Source organism: Ranitomeya imitator, chromosome 6 (genome assembly GCF_032444005.1).
Source record: "Ranitomeya imitator isolate aRanImi1 chromosome 6, aRanImi1.pri, whole genome shotgun sequence".
In the NCBI taxonomy this organism is placed as follows: Eukaryota; Metazoa; Chordata; class Amphibia; order Anura; family Dendrobatidae; genus Ranitomeya; species Ranitomeya imitator.
Genome location: NC_091287.1, coordinates 100,741,711 through 100,754,507, shown reverse-complemented (window position 1 = coordinate 100,754,507; position 12,797 = coordinate 100,741,711).

Here is a 12,797-nt window from a genome sequence, read left to right as displayed (position 1 = left end):
TCTGCTTTCCGGCTGGCCGGCGCTGACAGTGCAGAAGAAAGCAGAGCGCCGGAGGACAGACACGGAATGTAAGTATGTAGTGTTTGGATTTTTTTACCTTTACGCTGGTAACCAGGGTAAACATCGGGTTACTAAGCGCGGCCCTGCGCTTAGTAACCCGATGTTTACCCTGCTTACCCGGGGACTTCGGGATCGTTGGAGGCTGGAGAGCTGTCTGTGTGACAGCTCTCCAGCGACCACACAGAGACGCTGCAGTGATCGGCATCGTTGTCGGTATCGCTGCAGCGTAGCTTAGTGTGACGGTACCTTTAGGAGCTTGGAGGTTTATTTCCAGAAATTGGTATCTGCTGTTTTGATTGCATGTTAAACCTGTTTTCCTTCCTACTTTTTTCCTTCTCTTCCCTTCTCTGTGTATCCTCTGTGGTTGTGTGAGCATTTGGTGAGTTTGAGATTTTAGTTACCTTGTCTGCATACCCTGTTTAATTGTCGTATTTATACACTGGTGCAGTCCACCTCCCTTGGGGGGAGGAGAGGGGGCCACTGATAGGACCTGCACAGGAGACATGGATATGCCAGCAGCTCAGGACTCCTAACCATTAAAGGTACCCCTGAGATAAGGGAAACTCAGGGTCCCATTATAGTGGCAGGGACAGGTGCGGGTCCCAGTATGCCGTCCTTCCCCTTTATCGCCGTTAACGGTGTGACATCATCATTATTAGTATTTTTCCCTGAAATATCTGAAACTAGGAGGGCCTTACATATGTTGATCATAAATTTTTCTGTTGGGTTATCATCGGTTGCTTGAATATCATTTATCAATGAATTATTGTAATTACATTGCCCTTGTAATTTTCTCTGATTTAGTTTGACTGATTTAGTTGTTTGTTTAAATTTTTCAAAAATTTCAAAATTTTCACAACTGGTTGTATGTTCTCAAGAAAAATGTTCATAAAGAAAAACTGTCATCGGAAACCATGTCATCAGAAAAACAGTTACCTCTATAACCAAAAGAATCTATATCATTATAAAACTCCTTAGAGTGACTATTCTCCAACTGTCCCGATGAGTCAAGGGTTTCATCTGATTGATCAGATTTGTTTTCTATATCTTTGTGAGAAGAAACAAATTTGTCTGTGGAGAAGATATTTGTTGTTTCCTTAACAAATTTAACAGAGTAAGGAGCTACATTAGGAACCTCCCCTTTAATTTCCCCCAGATTGTAGTCTCTAGTAGTATGTGTGGATTTAGAAGGGGTACTCTCTTCAGGTAAAAATTTCAGATGCAGACCCACATGTTTCCCATCAGATAAAAGCTTGGCCTCATTTAACTGTAAATTAGACATGTGCCCTTTAATGGTGTTACTTCTCAATATATTAGTTGATTGATGAAGTAGTTTTTTGCTTTTAAGTACTGGTATTTTACTGATTTTTACTGATGATTGATCAGTAAGGCCATTTCTTTGGACCTTACTCTCCTTTATTTTCTTTGATGCATTTGAGAGGGTTTTCCTCTCATTGTCTCTGTATGATATTTGCTCTGAAAGCTTCACCTTCTGCCTGGTGATGAAGGAGTGTCACTGACTGATTTTGTAACTGTAAGACACTCCCCTCATCCTCCCTCTCTGCATTCAATGCCCATCCTCTTATACTGCCATTTACCCTTGGTATAAACACTGGCGCATCATATCTCAGTCCCCCTGGGATATGGAGAGCCGAGTAAACACTGCTGAGGCCATGAAGCTTTGAAGACAGTGACTCACCATCTGTTCCTGTTTGCTGTGTCATGGCTGCAGTGATCACTGTTGTCTCTCTGCGCTTCTTCTTATAACTGGCAGCCCGCACCAGAGTCTGGATAGGAGCGGGAATTTTGGTCAGTTTAATTACCTCTCCCCTCCGTTGTGCCGCAGCCCCAGAAAACACTGTGATCCTTCAGCGCATCTTGTCAGCTGGCATCGGAGCTTCTGAAAGGGCGGGAATCTCAGTCGCGTCACCATTTTCTTTTTTCTGCTGCATCATTGTTTCAGGATCACGTCCACCTGCTTCTCAGCTGTTTACCGACAAGCGATCTGAGCACCATAAAGCCGCAAGTCCATCAGGTTTTGGCAGGGATCCATATTATGAGGTAAAGGCTTATTCACCTTTACCTCAGAAGAAAGCATGCCTCCATTAGATCTCCTCACGGTGTCCCTCCATTTCAATAAAGGAATTTTCTTGGATGAATGGTCTTTTCTCTTCTTATAACCCAGTCCAGGCATAATCTTACAGGTTTTATGACCAGGTATTACACAAGTAAGTATGCTTTAGGTAGTTCAAAATAGGGGATTTTCAGGAGCTATGCAAAAGCACGTCCACTCCTGTCCCCCGCAAACCACGCCTCCTGAATCTGTATTATTGTGGCAGCATGGACTTAATCCACAAACTATGGTCATAAGCATTCAGACCCTTAGCTCAGACACTCATATTTAAGTCACATGCTGTCCATTTCCTTGTGATCCTCCTTGAGATTTATTCCCTAATTGGAGTCCAGCTGTGTTTAATTAAACTGATAGGACTTGATTTCGAAAGGCACACACCTGTAGGACCTTACAGCACACAGTGCATGTCAGACCAAATGAGATTCATGAGGTCAAAGGCCAGGATTGCCCACACCTGTCCATGAAATAGCCTTGGAGTCAATTGTCCAATTACTTTTGGTCCCTTTATAAACAGGGTGGCACATGTTAAGGAGCTGAAACTCCTAAACCCTTCATCCAATTTTAATGTGGATACCCTCAAATGAAAGCTGAAAGTCTGATCTTCAACTGCATCTGGATTGTTTTGTTTAACCCCTTTACCCCCAAGGGTGGTTTGCACGTTAATGACCAGGCCAATTTTTACAATTCTGACCACTGTCCCTTTATGAGGTTATAACTCCGAAACGCTTCAACGGATCCTGGTGATTCTGACATTGTTTTCTCGTGACATATTGTACTTCATGATAGTGGTAAAATTTCTTTGATAGTACCTGCGTTTATTTGTGAAAAAAACGGAAATTTGGCGAAAATTTTGAAAATTTAGCAATTTTCAAACTTTGAATTTTTATGCAATTAAATCACAGAGATATGTCACACAAAATACTTAATAAGTAACATTTCCCACATGTCTCCTTTACATCAGCATAATTTTGGAACCAATTTTTTTTTTTGTTAGGGAGTTATAAGGGTTAAAAGTTGACCAGCAATTTCTCATTTTTACAACACCATTTTTTTTTAGGGACCACGTCTCATTTGAAGTCATTTTGAGGGGTCTATATGATAGAAAATGCCCAAGTGTGACACCATTCTAAAAACTGCACCCCTCAAGGTGCTCAAAACCACATTCAAGAAGTTTATTAACCCTTCAGGTGTTTAATAGGAATTTTTGGAATGTTTAAATAAAAATGAACATTTAACTTTTTTACACAAAAAATTTACTTCAGCTCCAATTTGTTTTATTTTACCAAGGGTAACAGGAGAAATTGGACCCAAAAAGTTGTTGTCCAATTTGTCCTGAGTACGCTGATACCCCATATGTGGCAGTAAACCACTGTTTGGGCGCATGGGAGAGCTCGGAAGGGAAGGAGCGCTATTTGACTTTTCAATGCAAACTTGACAGGAATTGAGATGGGACGCCATGTTGCGTTTGGAGAGCCACTGATGTGCCTAAACATTGAAACCCCCCACAAGTGACACCATTTTGGAAAGTAGACCCCCTAAGGAACTTATCTGGATGTGTGGTGAGCACTTTGACCCACCAAGTGCTTCACAGAAGTTTATAATGCAGAACCGTAAAAATACAAAATCATATTTTTTCACAAAAATTATATTTTTGCCCCCAATTTTTTATTTTTCCAAGGGTAAGAGAAGAAATTGGACCTCAAAAGTTGTTGTCCAATTTGTCCTGAGTACGCTGATACCCCATATGTGGCAGTAAACCACTGTTTGGGCGCATGGGAGAGCTCGGAAGGGAAGGAGCGCAGTTTGACTTTTCAATGCAAAATTGACAGAAATTGAGATGGGACGCCATGTTGCGTTTGGAGAGCCACTGATGTGCCTAAACATTGAAACCCCCCACAAGTGACACCATTTTGGAAAGTAGACCCCCTAAGGAACTTATCTAGAGGTGTGGTGAGCACTTTGACCCACCAAGTGCTTCACAGAAGTTTATAATGCAGAACCGTAAAAATAAAAAATCATATTTTTTCACAAAAATTATATTTTTGCCCCCAATTTTTTATTTTTCCAAGGGTAAGAGAAGAAATTGGACCTCAAAAGTTGTTGTCCAATTTGTCCCGAGTACGCTGATACCCCATATGTGGCAGTAAACCACTGTTTGGGCGCATGGGAGAGCTCGGAAGGGAAGGAGCGCCGTTTGACTTTTCAATGCAAAATTGACAGGAATTGAGATGGGACGCCATGTTGCGTTTGGAGAGCCACTGATGTGCCTAAACATTGAAACCCCCCACAAGTGACACCATTTTGGAAAGTAGACCCCCTAAGGAACTTATCTGGATGTGTGGTGAGCACTTTGACCCACCAAGGGCTTCACAGAAGTTTATAATGCAGAGCCATAAAAATAAAACAAAATTTTTTTCCCACAAAAATTATTTTTTAGCCCCCAGTTTTGTATTTTCTCTAGGGTAAGAGGAGAAATTGGACCACAAAAGTTGTTGTCCAATTTGTCCTGAGTACGCTGATACCCCATATGTGGGGGGGAACCACCGTTTGGGCGCATGGGAGGGTTCGGAAGGGAAGGAGCGCCATTTGGAATGCAGACTTAGATGGAATGGTCTGCAGGCGTCACATTGCGTTTGCAGAGCCCCTAATGTACCTAAACAGTAGAAACCCCCCACAAGTGACACCATTTTGGAAAGTAGACCCCCTAAGGAACTCATCTTGATGTGTTGTGAGAGCTTTGAACCCCCAAGTATTTCACTACAGTTTATAACGCAGAGCCATGCAAATAAAAAATATTTTTTTTTCCACAAAAATTATATTTTAGCCCCCAGTTTTGTATTTTTCCAAGGTTAGCAGGAGAAATTGGACCCTAAATGTTGTTGTCCAATTTGTCCTGAGTACGCTGATACCCGATATGTGGGGGGGAACCACCGTTTGGGCGCATGGGAGGGCTCGGAAGGGAAGGAGCATCATTTGGAATGCAGACTTAGATGGATTGGTCTGCAGGCGTCACATTGCGTTTGCAGAGCCCCTAATGTACCTAAACAGTAGAAACCCCCCACAAGTGACCCCATATTGGAAACTAGACCCCTCAATGAACTTATCTAGATGTGTTGTGAGAACTTTGAACCCCCAAGTGTTTCACTACAGTTTATAACGCAGAGCCGTGAAAATAAAAAATCTTTTTGTTTTCCCACAAAAATTATTTTTTAGCCCCCAGTTTTGTATTTTCCCAAGGGTAACAGGAGAAATTGGTCCACAAAAGTTGTTGTCCAATTTGTCCTGAGTACGCTGATACCCGATATGTGGGGGGGAACCACCGTTTGGGCGCATGGGAGGGCTCGGAAGGTAAGGAGCATCATTTGGAATGCAGACTTAGATGGATTGGTCTGCAGGCGTCACATTGCGTTTGCAGAGCCCCTAATGTACCTAAACAGTAGAAACCCCCCACAAGTGACCCCATATTGGAAACTAGACCCCTCAATGAACTTATCTAGATGTGTTGTGAGAACTTTGAACCCCCAAGTGTTTCACTACAGTTTATAACGCAGAGCCGTGAAAATAAAAAATCTTTTTGTTTTCCCACAAAAATTATTTTTTAGCCCCCAGTTTTGTATTTTCCCAAGGGTAACAGGAGAAATTGGTCCACAAAAGTTGTTGTCCAATTTGTCCTGAGTACGCTGATACCCCATATGTTGGGGTAAACCCCTGTTTGGGCACACAGGAGAGCTCGGAAGGGAAGGAGCACTGTTTTACTTTTTCAACGCAGAATTGGCTGGAATTGAGATCGGACGCCATGTCGTGTTTGGAGAGCCCCTGATGTGCCGAAACAGTGGAAACCCCCCAATTATAACTGAAACCCTAATCTAAACACACCCCTAACCCTAATTCCAACGGTAACCCTAACCACACCTCTAACCCTGACACACCCCTAACCCTAATCCCAACCCTATTCCCAACTGTAAATGTAATCTAAACCCTAACCCTAACTTTAGCCCCAACCCTAACTGTAGCCCCAACCCTAACCCTAATCCTAGCCCTAGCCCTAGCCCTAACCCTAACCCTAGCCCTAACCCTAGCCCTAACCCTAGCCCTAACCCTAGCCCTAACCCTAGCCCTAACCCTAGCCCTAGCCCTAGCCCTAACCCTAGCCCTAACCCTAGCCCTAACCCTAGCCCTAACCCTAGCCCTAACCCTAACCCTAGCCCTAACCCTAGCCCTAACCCTAGCCCTAACCCTAGCCCTAGCCCTAACCCTAGCCCTAACCCTAGCCCTAATGGGAAAATGGAAATAAATACATTTTTTTTTATTTTTCCCTAACTAAGGGGGTGATGAAGGGGGGTTTGATTTACTTTTATAGCGAGTTTTTTAGCGGATTTTTATGATTGGCAGCCGTCACACACTGAAAGACCCTTTTTATTGCAAAAAATATTTTTTGCAATACCACATTTTGAGAGCTATAATTTTTCCATATTTTGGTCCACAGAGTCATGTGAGGTCTTGTTTTTTGCGGGACGAGTTGACGTTTTTATTGAAAACATTTTTGGGCACGTGACATTTTTTTATCGCTTTTTATTCCGATTTTTGTGAGGAAGAATGACCAAAAGCCAGCTATTCATGAATTTCTATTGGGGGAGGCGTTTATACCGTTCCGCGTTTGGTAAAATTGATAAATCAGTTTTATTCTTCGGGTCAGTACGATTACAGCGATACCTCATTTATATCATTTTTTTATGGTTTGGTGCTTTTATACGATAAAAACTATTTTACAGAAAAAATAATTATTTTTGCATCGCTTTATTCTCAGGACTATAACTTTTTTATTTTTTTGCTGATGATGCTGTATGGCGGCTCTTTTTTTGCGGGACAATATGACGCTTTCAGCGGTACCATGGTTATTTATATCTGTCCTTTTGATCGCGTGTTATTCCACTTTTTGTTCGGCGGTATGATAATAAAGCGTTGTTTTTTGCCTCGTTTTTTTTTTTTTTTTCTTACGGTGTTTACTGAAGGGGTTAACTAGTGGGCCAGTTTTATAGGTCGGGCCGTTACGGACGCGGCGATACTAAATATGTGTACTTTTATTGGTTTTTTTTTTTTATTTAGATGAAGAAATGTATTTATGGGAATAATATTTTTTTTTTTTTTCATTATTTTGGAATATTTTTTTTTATTTTTTTTACACATTTGGAAATTTTTTTTTTTACTTTTTTACTTTGTCCCAGGGGGGGACATCACAGATCAGTGATCTGACAGTTTGCACAGCACTCTGTCAGATCACTGATCTGATAGGAGTGCAGGCTGCTTCACAGTGCCTGCTCTGAGCAGGCTCTGTGAAGCCACCTCCCTCCCTGCAGGACCCGGATCCGCGGCCATCTTGGATCCGGGGCTCGAGCAGGGAGGGAGGTGAGGAGACCCTCGCAGCAACGCGATCACATCGCGTTGCTGCGGGGGGCTCAGGGAAGCCCGCAGGGAGCCCCCTCCCTGCGCGGTGCTTCCCTGTACCGCCGGCACATCGCGATCATCTTTGATTGCGGTGTGCCAGGGGTTAATGTGCCGGGGGCGGTCCGTGACCGCTCCTGGCACATAGTGCCGGATGTCAGCTGCGATAAGCAGCTGACACCCGGCCGCGATCGGCCGCGCTCCCCCCGTGAGCGCGGCCGATCGGCTATGACGTACTATCCCGTCCAGGGTCAGATAAGCCCAGGGCACCTCGACGGGATAGTACGTCTAAGGTCACAGAGGGGTTAAAATTCATTGTGGTAATGTCTATAACCAAAATTAGAAAAATGTTGTCTCTGTCCAAATATATATGGATGTAATTGTATGAGGTTATAACTCTGGAGCGCTTCAACGAATCTTGGCGATTCTGACAAGGTTTTCTCGAGACATATTGTACTTCATGATAGTGGTAAAAAAATTTTTATATTACCTGCGTTTATTTGTGAAAAAAAAGAAATTTGGCGAAATTTTGAAAATTTCGCAATTTTCCAACTTTGATTTTTTATGCGAATAAATCACATAGATGTGTCACACAAAATACTTAATAAGTAACATTTCCCACACGTCTACTTTACACCAGCACAATTTTTGAACCAAAATATTTTTTGTTAGGGAGTTATAAGGGTTAAAAGTTGACCAGCAATTTCTCATTTTTACAACACCATTTTTTTAGTGACCACATCTCATTTGAAGTCATTTTGAGGGGTCTATATGATAGAAAATAACCAAGTGTGACACCATTCTAAAAACTGCACCCCTCAAGGTGCTCAAAACCACATTCAAGAAGTTTATTAACCCTTCAGGTGTTTCACAGGAATTTTTGGAATGTTTAAATGAAAATGAACATTTAACTTTTTTTCACAAAAGATTTATTTCAGCTCCAATTTGTTTTATTTTACCAAGGGTAACAGGAGAAAGTGGACACCAAAAGTTGTTGCACAATTTGTCCTGAGTACGCCAATACCCCATATGTGGGGGTAAACCACTGTTTGGGCGCATGGCAGAGCTCGGAAGCAAAGGAGCGCTATTTGACTTATCAATGGAAAATTGACTGGAATTGAAATGGGACGCCCATGTTGCGTTTGGAGAGCCCCTGATGTGCCTAAGCATTGAAACCCAACATAAGTGACACCATTTTGGAAAGTAGACCCCCTAAGGAACTTATTTAGATGTGTGGTGAGCACTAGGGTTGAGCGAAACGGGTCGAACATTTTCAAAAGTCGCCGACTTTTGGCTAAGTCGGGGTTTCATGAAACCCGATCCGACCCCTGTGCGGGGTCGGCCATGCGGTACGCGACTTTCGCGCCAAAGTCGCGTTTCAATGACGCGAAAAGCGCCATTTCTCAGCCAATGAAGGTAAACGCAGAGTGTGGGCAGCGTGATGACATAGGTCCTGGTCCCCACCATCTTAGAGAAGGGCATTGCAGTGATTGGCTTGCTGTCTGCGACGTCACAGGGGCTATAAAGAGGCGTTCCCGCCGACCGCCATCTTACTGCTGCTGATCTGAGCTTAGGGAGAGGTTGCTGCCGCTTTGTCAGAAGCAGGGATAGCGTTAGGCAGGGTCCATTAACCACAAAACCGCTTGTGCTGCAGCGATTTGCACTGTCCAACACCACCCTCGGTGTGCAGGGACAGTGGAAGTTTTTTTTTTTTTTTTTTCCCCTCAGCGCTGTAGCTCATTGGGCTGCCCTAGAAGGCTCCCTGATAGCTGCATTGCTGTGTGTACGCCGCTGTGCAAACCAACTGCTTTTTTCAAAGCACAAATCCTCTTGTTCCTTCCTTTCTGCACAGCTATCTTTTTTGTTTGTCCACACTTTTTATTTCATTTGTGCATCAGTCCACTCCTTATTGCTGCCTGCCATACCTGGCTGAGATTACTGCAGGCAGGGAGATAGTAGCTGCCTGCCATACCTGGCTGAGATTACTGCAGGCAGGGAGATAGTAATTGTAGGACATTCCCTGTGTTTTTTTTTTTTTTTGGTGGGAGATTAAGATTGGCAATTTGGCATTTCTGCTAGAGTGCCATCCCTGTGTGTGCCATCTCTCTCACATAGTGGGCCATAGAAAGCCTTTTCATTTTTCTGTATTTTTTTTTGTGGGGTGTATAAATTCTCCCTGATAAAAATACAGTGGGAGATTAATATTGGCCTTTGGGCTTGTGTGCCAGTCCTGAGTGTGCCATCTCTCTCACAAATAGTGGGCCATAGAAAGCCTATTTTATTTTTTTGGGGGTTTTATAAATTCTCCCTGAAAAAAAGGGAGATTAATATTGGCCTCTGGGCTTGTGTGCCAGTCCTGAGCGTGCCATCTGTGCCAGCCCTGAGCGTGCCATCTCTCTCACAAATAGTGGGCCATAGAAAGCCTATTTAATTTTTTTTTTGGTTTTATAAATTCTCCCTGAAAAAAAGGGAGATTAATATTGGCCTCTGGGCTTGTGTGCCAGTTGTGAGCGTGCCATCTGTGCCAGTCCTGAGCGTGCCATCTCTCTCACAAATAGTGGGCCATAGAAAGCCTATTTAATTTTTTTTTTTTGTTTTATAAATTTTCCCTGAAAAAAGGGAGATTAATATTGGCCTCTGGGCTTGTGTGCCAGTTGTGAGCGTGCCATCTGTGCCAGTCCTGAGCGTGCCATCTCTCTCACAAATAGTGGGCCATAGAAAGCCTATTTAATTTTTTTTTTGGTTTTATAAATTTTCCCTGAAAAAAGGGAGATTAATATTGGCCTCTGGGCTTGTGTGCCAGTTGTGAGCGTGCCATCTGTGCCAGTCCTGAGCGTGCCATCTCTCTCACAAATAGTGGGCCATAGAAAGCCTATTTAAATATTTTTTTGGTTTTATAAATTCTCCCAGAAAAAAAGGGAGATTAATATTGGCCTCTGGGCTTCTGTGCCAGTCCTGAGCGTGCCATCTGTGCCAGTCCTGAGCGTCCCATCTCTCTCACAAATAGTGGGCCATAGAAAGCCTATTTTTTTTTTTTGGGGGGGTTTTAGAAATTCTCCCTGGAAAAAAAAAGGGAGATTAATATTGCCCTTTGGGCTTGTGTGCCAGTACTAAGCGTTCCATCTCTCTCTCTCTCTCTTAGTCAGTGGGCCATAGAACGCCTATTTTTGGTTTTATTTGTTTTCTAAATTCTCCCTGAAAAAATCATTTTATTTTATTTGGTTTCTAAATTCTTCCTGACAAAATCATATTTTTTTTATTATTTTTTTTTCTAAAGTCTCCCTGAAAAAAAAAAAAAAAACAGTGGGAGATTAATATTGGCCTTTCTGCTTGTGTGCCAGTCTTGACTCCTGGGTGCGTCATCTCTCAGTCAGTGGGCCATAGAACGCCTATTTTTGGTTTTATTTGTTTTATAAATTCTCCCTGAAAAAATCATTTTATTTTATTTGGTTTCTAAATTCTTCCTGATAAAATCATATTTTTTTTATTATTTTTTTTTCTAAAGTCTCCCTGAAAAAAAAAAAAAAAAAACAACCAAAAAAAACAGTGGGAGATTAATATTGGCCTTTCTGCTTGTGTGCCAGTCTTGACTCCTGGGTGTGCCATCTCTCTCTCTCTCTCTCTCTCTCCAATTGTGGTCCATAGAAAGCCTATATTTTTTTTCCTTGATTTGGGTTCCAAAATCTACCAGAGAAAATAACTCCATCAATCATTGGTAGAAAAATATTGGCCTCTGGGCTTGTGTGCCACTCCTGATTCCTGTGTGCGTCATCTCTCAGTCAGTGGGCCATAGAACGCCTATTTTTGGTTTTATTTGTTTTATAAATTCTCCCTGAAAAAATCATTTTATTTTATTTGGTTTCTAAATTCTTCCTGATAAAATCATATTTTTTTAATTATTTTTTTTTCTAAAGTCTCCCTGAAAAAAAAAAAAAAAAATCAACCAAAAAAAACAGTGGGAGATTAATATTGGCCTTTCTGCTTGTGTGCCAGTCTTGACTCCTGGGTGTGCCATCTCTCTCTCTCTCTCTCTCTCTCTCTCTCTCCAATTGTGGTCCATAGAAAGCCTATATTTTTTTTCCTTGATTTGGGTTCCAAAATCTACCAGAGAAAATAACTCCATCAATCATTGGTAGAAAAATATTGGCCTCTGGGCTTGTGTGCCACTCCTGATTCCTGTGTGCGTCATCTCTCAGTCAGTGGGCCATAGAACGCCTATTTTTGGTTTTATTTGTTTTATAAATTCTCCCTGAAAAAATCATTTTATTTTATTTGGTTTCTAAATTCTTCCTGATAAAATCATATTTTTTTTATTATTTTTTTTTCTAAAGTCTCCCTGAAAAAAAAAAAAAAAAAAAAAAAACAGTGGGAGATTAATATTGGCCTTTCTGCTTGTGTGCCAGTCTTGACTCCTGGGTGCGTCATCTCTCAGTCAGTGGGCCATAGAACGCCTATTTTTGGTTTTATTTGTTTTATAAATTCTCCCTGAAAAAATCATTTTATTTTATTTGGTTTCTAAATTCTTCCTGATAAAATCATATTTTTTTTATTATTTTTTTTTCTAAAGTCTCCCTGAAAAAAAAAAAAAAAAAAAAAAAAAAACAGTGGGAGATTAATATTGGCCTTTCTGCTTGTGTGCCAGTCTTGACTCCTGGGTGTGCCATCTCTCTCTCTCTCTCTCTCTCCAATTGTGGTCCATAGAAAGCCTATATTTTTTTTCCTTGATTTGGGTTCCAAAATCTACCAGAGAAAATAACTCCATCAATCATTGGTAGAAAAATATTGGCCTCTGGGCTTGTGTGCCACTCCTGATTCCTGTGTGCGTCATCTCTCACTCAGTGGCCCATAGAAAGCATATAGTTTGTTACATTTGTTTTCTAAATTCTCCCTGCAAAAATCAATGTTTTTTTTTGGGGGGGGTTTCTAAAGTGTTCCTGAAAAAAAAAAAAATAAAAAAAAAATAATAGTGTGACATTAATATTAACATTTGTGCTTCAGTGACAGTCCTGCGTGTGGGGCATCTCTCTAATTTGCAGCCACCAAAAAAAGAGTGTGTAACATTGGGCCTGATTTTCGCTGTGGTCTCACCAACCTGTAAAGGGGTAGCTAAATCATACTGAAGTTATAGCTCACCGTGTAAGTTGTGTGACTGCAACAAATA